Raw genomic sequence first — 10,887 nt, forward strand, 5'->3', positions numbered from 1 at the left:
AATAATGAAAGGGTAGGTAGTATATGAATTAAGAGATGAATGACATGTGTCATAGGTAGAAAAGGCTAATGAATTAATTAAATAAATAAAGATTTATTTAATTAATAGAAGAAGTGGGATCAATTAAATAAATAAGATATTTATTTAATTTAGGAAAAGGATAATTTAAATAAATAAATGTATTTATTTAAATGAGAAATAAGGCTAGAAGAGGATAAATGAATGAATTAAATAAATAAGGATTTATTTAATTAATAGAAGAATTAGGCTAAAATAATTAAATAAATAAAGATATTTATTTAGTTAGATTGGACAATTTCAGGTGTCTACATTTTGCCCCTCTTTGAGACAATGTAGCTTGTCGCGTTGTTTCAAAGAAGATAATATGAACTGATACAAAGTTGCCCCAAGATGGGAATGATATGCCCCCTTGAGAGATTGGATGAAAATGTCTGAAAAGATTGCAGACAATCTCTCGATAAGAGAGAAAGGCTAGAATGGACGGACCAGATAGAGTGACAGAGTCACGGGATAATGAAGATTGACTCGAGAGACGAGGGCTAGGGTAGTCTATAAGATAGACTATGAGGGAAAAACATCCTCATTGTCATCTACACATCCAAGAGATCAGAGTGCAGAGAGAGAATAGAGCAGCAACAGTCAATAGCGATGGCATTGATGCATAGATTTGATCGTGTTCGCCGATTTCAGAGGCCAGTAGACGCAGGAGAGCCGGTAAGTACCGCAAAAACCTCCTTGTACTTTGTCGCAATAAATGTTATCATTAATGCATGTTAGGTAGCACATTTAATGCACTTTAGATATGTCTAGAAAAATGTTAAGGCACGTCTGCGTTAGTGCCAGGCTCGGCTAGGTTGGCTAGGTGCATCTGCGTTTGTGCCAGGCGCGTCTATGCTGGGAAAAGTGTATGTGCCAGATGCGAGCACGTTTGCGTTGTGCAGGCGCGTTTGTGAAATGTGGGTATGTCTATGTAGGACAGGCGCGTCTCTGCAGAGCATAGGCACGTTTGTGTATTTCAGGTGTGTCTGTGTAGAGCCAACATGTTTGTGCAGTCTTTAAGCGCGTTTATGTCATGAAGGCGCGTTCATGTCAAAAATGTGCATTTATGTCTTCTAGGGCAAATCGACAGTTCTATGATGAACATATGCTGTCGATTGGATAAGCTGTTGAGAGGATACACTCAAGCAGGTCCTCTAGGGAAGACTAGGATAGATCGAGACACTTTGTGATGAACAATGAGTACCAAGACATAGTACTTTGTGATGAATAGGAAGTACTAAAAAGAGCAGCACTTTGTGATAGTACTTTGTGATGAACAGGGAGTACCACTAGGATAAATAGCAACACTTTGTGATGAACAGTGAGTGTCACTAGGATAGAAGCAACACTTTGTGATGAATAGTGAGTGTCACTAGGATAGAAGCAACACTTTGTGATGAAGAGGGAATGCCACTATGACTGACACGATCGATATGTTTGACTGCAGGAGTATCTACCTATGCTGGAGTCACGGGAGAGATTCCCATCAACTCAGAGGTTATGACTAGAGCTGACATTTGAGGATAGAGCCACGATTGAGGTTATGGGTTTGCGACGTATTTTGTATGTGCCTGAGTTCTAGGTGAACATGGGGTTGCTGACTGCGCTCGCTGAGAGATGGCACTCAGAGATTTGCAGTTTTCATTTGCCGATGGGTGAGATGACAGTCACCTTGGAGGATGTGTATAGGATATTGCGGATACTGATCGATGGGGAGTTGATACCCTATGATCGAGATGGAGACAGGGAGGCCCTGAGACAAGTGTTCCGGGATCCGGGACTGGAGATGAGGGTTGGACATGTGGCTTGGGATACCATGACATGGATAGGATTAGCACTACTAGCAGTACTGACATGAGTGATTAGTGGGTTCCTCTGTCCGGATAGGATGACATGAGGGGTGGCTACAGAGGAAACCGGGGCCAGGAGAGATGATCTTGGGGCAGGTCCTTCCAGGGCTCAGACTTTGTCGAGGCCAGCCAGCTTTGAGGGAGGGAGTTCATCATAGCCATAGAGGGCTCCCTATGTATCAATTTTGTACCATTTTATATGATGATGTAGACACCTTCGGGTGATTGTAGCCATATGATTTTGACATCATTGTATCATGACACTTATGATTTTCGATATATATATATATATATATGAGATTCATCCTTGCGGCAGCTATATGCATGTGTACCTATGTGATGTTGCTTTGATGTGATTTATGATGATGATTGATATGGATATGTTTTTAAATGTTATGTATGATGCAAATGCGAATGTATGAAATGCAAATGACTATTTTCATGATGAAAATGTAAGATTGCTTAACATGTGTTGTGTGTAGAATGTGATGCAATTGTGATATCTATATGTATGCATGAAATGCTTAATATGTGATAATGCAGGTGCAACTACATGAAATGCAAATGTTTTTGGTGTGTCATTATACTCAGTCGTGTGATAGCAGGCTACATAGACTCAAGAAGAACGATGGAAGTCAATCAAGAAAAGGGGATGGAAGATAGAAGATATGAAAGTGAAAGAGCTTCTTGTGCGTTATCATCATTGAGCTTTATTATGGCAAGTAGGTTATGACAATCGAGGCATATGTTTGACCCAGAAAGTCATTGTACCTATTTGCATGGAGATAAGACAGTCTCAAACAAGGAATGCCCCAGTTCACACTAGACTCTCAGTGTCCTCATATCCTTGGACAAGTCATAGCATTACTAAGAGACAATCCACAGACAACAAAAGAAAAATAGGTGACGATACCCTATCCTCGCCTTTCTAGTCAAAGACATCCTAGAGATAGAATCTCTAGTCAAAGACATCCCGAAAAAGCTAAAAGACATGTCACCAAAAGATTAAATAAAAAAGAAAACCAAGACTTGACACCAACATCCACTGTAGTCCTCAAGTTTAGTGTCTCTTGTCACTTGTATAAGTCTTATTTGATTGTGGTCACAATGTTTACTTTCACAAAAAGGATAGATAGCACTAGACCATAATGTTGTCTGAGTCTGTTGAAAGATTTGATTTGTTGAAGCCCACTGTTGCTGCTGTGTCTCATCTGAAACTGACTGAATCCATGAAACTGATACTTTATTGCGGAGAGGACGAAACTTTATTGCGGATTGGCGATGTAGATGTTGCTTTATTGTGGATTGTGCGCGGATAGACTGAAGAAAAGTGGAAGAAACTGTACTCCTCGGAACATGTGATGCTCTCAGTTCCACACCCATTACTAGATGTAGGATTTGCCTTAGCCACAGATAGGACCTGATTTATTATGGATGGAAAGGGATGAAAAGGAATGTTTATTATGAATGGCGAACCAATCTTGGGTAGATCAATAACAAGCCATGATGGGAATGTGTAAGTTTATTATGAATGAATAGGCCGTGAGTGTGTGCAAAGTGAAAGGATGAGATGGAATCCTGAAGGAGGGAGAAGCAATGTCTCTACGCATGGCGTCGGTGACCCAGTTTTCACCATGGTACTTGCCCAGGGTGCCACCAAAGTGATTTTCACCGTTGGACGAAATTATTTCTCTTTTTCAATTTTTTTTGTGTCACAAGGCGCCTGTTTCCTAGGTTTTCACCAAGTAACGATTTTTTTTAATTTATTTTATGACTTTTTTTGTATTTTGAATTTTTTGAATTTTTTTGTATTTTTAAATTTTTATGATTTTTTTTTGTATTTTTGAATTAGGATACTCTGAAGAGCTATGTGTAAAACCTGTGAAGGTGCATGTTGTTGATAGGATCCTCCAAAGGTTCACCCTCTGTGGTTGAGAGCTAATATGCACCAAATCCATAGACTATTGTAATGATGTAAGGACCAAGCCAGTTTGATTCGAACTTGCCCTTCTTCTCTCTGTCTTACTGATTTTTAAGATTTTCTTTGAGAACCAAGGCACCCATTTCAAATGTGTGAGGCTTAACCTTATGATTGTAACTGTAACATTCCTTGACCGAATGATGTGTATCTCGAGTGACTGTCTTCCTTGATGAAGAAACTGAGATAGAATTACTAGTGAGTGGACTACACAGGCCCGTATGTGTGTCACCTGAAGAATTTTGGGCATCCCTGATAACAAAGTCCTTCAAGGAAGCTCCATTAAAGATCCATGATGTATCGCCAAAAGGGGATGGATGCATGGAACAAGTGGATGAGTGATGAAGGCTTATGATTGCGAAAAAAAGTGAAAGTAGGATAGCATGATGGAGACTTAAAATCAACAAGTGTGCTTTTTGACTTAAAATTTTAGAACTTTTGCCCCCAGTTATTTTGATATTAGGGGAGATCAACTCTTGTTCTTTTTGCTTCATAGGATTTTTATCCTTGCCTTTGATTTTTTTAGAGTCCAATAGCTTTTGATTTTGATTTGGACTAAAGGACTTTTCTTTATTTTTGACTTGTAGATTTTTCTTTTCAAAGCTTGATTTTTGATCCCCAATAAGTAAGGGCTTTTGTGATTCTTGTTGATCCAAGTCTGGAAGCGGAGTGGAAATGGAATGAGTGGATGATATGGTAAAGCTATGTGATTTCTTAAGAGGGTTGGCGATACACTCAATAGATTCTTCGCTGGAACCACTCTTAGGACTAATGATATCAAGAGTTGCTTGCACCACTAGAGGAGATTTGCATTCAGACTTAGTAGCCACAACACTAGGTGGTTCACACCTAATTCCTTTCAAATTGTTTATAGATTGTTCATGTCGACTGAATACCTTAGGATATAGTGGGAGTTGATCAACATGAAAGATATACTCACCACATCCCAGGTCTTTAATCTTGAACTTTTCTTTGATCTCTTCTTGTTTTGATGTCGAAGCTTTCAAGGATTCTAGATCCACATATGCTGAAGATGGAATAGCCTCTCGATTGACTGGGATTGTTATTTCTAATCCAGGTCGCAGATTGTTGCAATATATGAATGGATTTGGGTCAACTTTGACGGTCACTTCAACTCCATTGTGTGGAAACTTGATGCATCGATGATATGTAGATGGGACTGCGCTCATTTCATGAATCCATGGGCGTCCTAGCAATATGTTGTATGTGAGATCCAGGTCAAGGAATTGACAAACCACATCTTTTGTAACTGGCCCTGCTTTGAGAGGTAAGGTGATTGTGCCCTTGGATGAATGCTCTTCATCATCATATGCTTTGATGGTAATTTTGTTTGTAGCATTCACAACTTTGTCTAAATATCCCAATTGTTTAATAGTGCTCAATGTACAAATGTTTAGACCTACTCCTCCATCTATTAGGACTCATTTTATTCGATGTTTGTGTATGAAGGCTTCAATGTGTAAAGGTGCATTATGTGGCTGACTTACAGAGGCGTCATCGGCTTGTATGAATGTAAGGGAGTGTGGAACGGAAAGGTATCCCACCATGGCTTGAAACTGGTCCACGTTCAGACCAGTGGGGACAACAGTGTCTCTCAAAATTTTATCAAGAATGGCTTTATGTGTGGGGGATATGCGTAGGAGCTCAAGGATGGAGATGAGCGCGGGTGTCTTCCCTAACTGTTCTACAAGGTCATACTCAGGCTTGGTTGATGAGGAAGCGGTGTTTTTAGCTGGAGCACCTTGTAAAGTGAATTTACCTTGACGGGTTGTAACATGACATTCAGAGGTAGGTTCAGAAGAAGATCCAATGCCTTTTAGGACAATCTTGGGTCTTTGTGTAGAATTCTCAAGCGTTTTGTCCTTGATGATAATGGTAGAGACATAATTGTCCATCGAAATGTGATTGACCGTTGAATCATAGTTATAATATGCTCTGGTATAGTTGGTCTAATCATCTATGGCTTTAGCTTTTCCTTTGTCATGTTTTGGGAATGGTTCCTTAAATATTTCATGTTCTTGATTGGATGAGTGTCCCTCGATCTCAATGTCGCCTCTATCAATGAGATCTTGTATAATGTTCTTCAGTCGATGACAATTTCCTATTTTATGTCCCTTGCTCTTATGAAATTCACAATATTCATCATCATTCCACCAATTTGGTTTGACCTTTGGCTCATATGGAGGCAAATCTGGAATTGTTATTATTTTGTTTGCCACTAGCTTTTTGAAAACCGACTCAAGTGGTTCTCCCAATGGGGTGTACTTCCATCGTGATTTGGAAGTTGTTTGAGTATTCACTTGATTTTTTGTAGAGCTTGATCTGAAAAAAATGATCTTCGGACGTACTATATTAGCATCCACAACACCACCATTGACTATGTTTTTGTTTTTATTCCAAAATCTTGACTTGTCTTTTCCTTTAAAGTCATCTTTGTTTTCCTTGAATATCTTAATGACTCCTTGTTCAATTAGGACCTTCTCTGTTGCTAAGCCTTTTTCAATGACGTCCTTGAAGGTGGACAAACAAGCTTTCCTTAGATCATAGCCAATGTCTTTGTTAACATTTTGGGTGAACATTTCTACCATTTGTTTTTGTGGAATTTCACAAGAGCATCTGCTGGCTAGATTCCTCCATCTTTGTAAAAATGATGAAAAAGATTCTCCGTCCTTTTGCTTGGTATTGCACAAAGTAGTGACTGATATGTATATCTTTATGTTGTATGAGAAATGTTGGATAAATGCCTCTGCTAGATCACCCCATGACTTAATTCCAGGTGGAAGTTGGGAGAACCATTCCATAGCTTGATCACCTAAGCTCTATGGGAATAATCTCATCAAATATGTCTCTTCTGCTACTACCTCAATGCAAGCTATGAAAAACTATCTTATGTGTGCCTTAGGATCTCCTTTTCCTCTGTACTTATCAAACTTAGGTGTCACAAAGTGTGTAGGAAATGGAGGCATTGGAATGCTTTTGTCAAATGGATAAGGACATATGTCTCTCATTGCGTAAGTTGGCTTCGGTGTATTTATGTCCTCCATTTTCTTTTGTAAGTCCCTGATTTGTTGCTCCAAATTGCTCTTAGGTGGAGACTAACTTCTTGGACCATACCCCATGCCTGAACCACCAGGTGTAGGAGGAGAATGTTGCATATATGGATGGTATTGATCATACACATGTTCATATGGAGGAGGTCTATAATGATGTTGCTTATGCATATAAGGACCACTTGGTATAGAGTCATGGTGAGGAATGGAATATTTGCTTTGTCCATGTATACCATACTCTATAGGCATGTCATGAGTTTGTTCTAGTGTGTTGCCCCCAAATTTGACATGGGGTTTCCTTGTGTCCAAGTTTTGAGCATGCCTTTGAATATCCAATTTCTTTGGTGGTTGATCCTTAGCATTAGTATGTGGTTGAGCATATTTTTCTACATAGGACTTCCATAATGGTCTGCGAAGGTGAGTATCATATGCTTGACCATGTGTGTAAGGGACCTCTAGTTTTTGAAACAAAGATGATGGTGATTCAGGTACCATATGTGGTCCTCTATTGCCTCCACTATTAGGCCTCCTTTGATCCATGTTGGAGTGAGTTTGTTGCAAAGGTCGATTTTCCATTATTTGAGACATGTCAAAATCATGAGGTATCTTGGCTCCACTTTGTGCCATCATTTGTAAGAAATATTGTCTATCCCTCCTCATTATTTCCTCAACCAATCGATTGAAACGGGGATCCATAATGGAGTCTTCCACTTCTGCTGAATGTATTGAAATGTTGTCCATATTGTCATTGTGTGTATCATTGTTGTTTATAGTGTCTGTGTGCTCAACATTTGGAATGTTTCTATAGGCATCCATGTCAGGTAATGTAGTATGATCAGAATTGAAAAAGACATCATTGTCATACTCATAGGCACTCATGTTTGTGGACTCTTGAGCCTCTTTAGTTTCTCTCTTAGATTTTTGGGAACGAGTTTCAACCATGAACTAGGTATTGACCAAGATGTGTGAGACTAGATGAAAATGGAAAAGAGTATGGAAGAACAAGAGTTGGATGGAATGTAAATGAATCTGAAGTTTACTTGCAATGTCCAAAGTGTAAGACCAAGTATGTATGTAGTAGAGTAGGTGTGGCTTCCAAAGAGATGATAGTTTCTCTTGATGAGGTAAGTTGACCTTGACTCTAAGTAAGACCAAATGAGACTCAAAGGTGATAGACCTTGATGAGGGACCACTTAGCAAAATGTTGTTGTATGTAATGTGTTGACAAAGTACAATGAGGACAAGTAAGTGACCTTTTGACTCAAGTTTAGACAAATGTGTATGTAATGTAAGGTGTAAAGCAATGATGGAATTTGTGAGACCCAAAGACCGGTTGAATGCTAGATGAAAACCCGAAGAGATAACCTAGGAAGCTCAATAAGTCTGAAATTGATTGCTCTTGTTTGTTGGACTGTAAATTTTTCCAATTTGTGAAGTTGCTTTGTTGTGACCAAATCTAAATGTTTTGACTATTTTTCGTGACAAGAGGACACAATGATGATGAAGACTCAATGTTTGCAAGTGTTTAGACTCAAAATGACTCAAAGAAAAGTGTGTTGTTTGATGTAAAAAATTGTTTTGCATACACTTGAAGACACAAAAGACACAATGTTTTGCTGTTTGGTATTGAACGTTTGATTGTTCAAAATAAGTCAAGCACAATTCTTATGGCTGGCCAGGACAATAGTTGTTGATCCCACATGGAGTTTCCCCTGAGGCTACGCTATTCAGAGCGGATACTTAGATGCTTGACCCCATTGGCTCCACCCTTGACACTCACTTCTTGGGGCAGCCAAGCATCAGTCCCCACGAAAATTCCTCGTGGCAAACTTTGTATCTCTACTAAGAACCGTATGTGTGTGGGCCGCTACCAGAGGTCCGACCTCCTGCCCAACAACTAGAAGGATTTTGGCTTCTAAAACAAAAAGGTGCTAGTAAGGGCATCCGCTCGTGTGGCCATACATGCGGCACTTTCAGCTCTGTAAATACAAAAGGCTCCCAGCCGGTAGGGGTTACGCCCTACAAATGATCAAATAAATTTGATCAAACGGGTTTACGGGGAGACATAGTGTCGGTATGAACTAATCAACACACGCTATTCATAGTTTTCACCATGAATACAATTATTTATAGTGGTTTGGAAGAAGATGGCTTTTCTTTTGCTACCACTTGGGTCATTCTCTCCTCACTAGTAGTCCTAATGACCACACGGGGAGACAGACCCTCTAAAGATTAAACAATAAGAGCCTATTGCTCAAGACACAAAAGACAATGGTTCAATTTTAGTGCACCAATTGAAGTGTTTGTTAATCTATGAAAATAAGGCACACAATAAAGATCAAAAGAAAATCCTTGTCAAGGTTTTGCAACAAATATTTGTTAGTAGTTTGGATTGTTTCAAATGATCACCCCTTCCTGCAAGCACACAAGTTAGGTAAATTTTAGATCCAAAAGACTTTGTGAAATAGGGGCCTTCAACAATGCATTTTGTTGACCAATTAAAAGATATGATTTATCATAAAACAAGACCACCTGTAAAATTTCAAGAGATTTCCAGAAATGTAAGAAAATCGAAAAAATTTGCTAATTTGCTCCAAAAATTAATTTTTTTATGAAAAATCATAAAAAATTCATATAAAATGCAAAATCGATCCAAAAAATCTGAAATTTTTAGTGGAGAGTTCTGAAGGTCTTCTAAAATTGTATAAAAAAATTTCTGCAACAAATCTAAGCAATTTGTAAGATATGAGCAAAATAATGTAAAACCCTAATTTTCAAAGATCCGATATTTGAGGAACGATTTTGCATCAAATTTAAAATCACAAAGAACAGATCCTATTTATAATTTTGAGAGATTTCTAAAAATGTAAGAAAATCTGAAAAATTCTATAATTTACTCTCAAAATTAATTTTTTATGAAAAATCATAAAAAATTCATATAAAATGAAAATTTGATCCAAAAAATCTAAAATTTTTATTGAACACTTCTGATAATTTGTCTGACCTGCAAAAAAAAATTTGATGCCAAAATTTGAATTCGTTTGTGAGATCTGATCAAAATAAGGAAAAACCCTACTTTTTAAAGATCTGATTTTTAGCGAAATATTTTGCATCAAAATTAAAATCACAAAGAACAGATCCTATGTACAATTTTGAGATATTTCCAAAAATGTAATAAAATCCAAAAAATTCGTTCATTTGCTCTCAAAATTAATTTTTTATGAAAATTCATAAAAAATTCATAGAAAATTAAAATATGCTCCAATAGATCTGAATTTTTCTTTGAGAGCTCTTGATACTATCTTCAACCTACAAAAAACCTTTTGTGCAAAGCTTCCAATCCGTTTGTGAGATATGATCAAATCTCTCCAAGATCTTGATTTTGTGTCGAAACCCCTAGCTGCACAAGGTTATTCTCCAAATTGTTTTACAAAACAGCAATATAGGGTTAGAAAAATCTGCAAAAAAACACAGATCTAACAAAAATCCATGTCCCATGGGGCGTGCCAAAATGTATATGGTGAAAATGGATTAACAATATTGAAAGACTAAATGAATTCAACCACAAAACCCTAGCCTAACAACAACAAAGATCCACCATAACATATGAAGATTACCTAAGACAATGCAAATCAAATGAAATCATAAAGATTATACCATCACATGTCCAATAGGGTTTGAATCTCCATTCTTCCTATCTCCATTGATCTTGCTTGATATATTTGCTCTCAGATTTTATGTGCGCAAGAGCTCAACAAAGAATGGAAATGTGGTTGCAAGTAGGCTTGATTGCATATGCAAGTTCGAAAGCGTAGTCGGGGCTGAATGCATAGTGAGGGTAATCAATTGATTAGGATGCATAGATTGATTAGGGTTTGATAATGAAGGAAGCATCTCCTTATATAGAAGACACTATAAGAAATGGAGG

Source organism: Cryptomeria japonica, chromosome 11, assembly GCF_030272615.1.
Source record: "Cryptomeria japonica chromosome 11, Sugi_1.0, whole genome shotgun sequence".
NCBI classification, from domain to species: domain Eukaryota; kingdom Viridiplantae; phylum Streptophyta; class Pinopsida; order Cupressales; family Cupressaceae; genus Cryptomeria; species Cryptomeria japonica.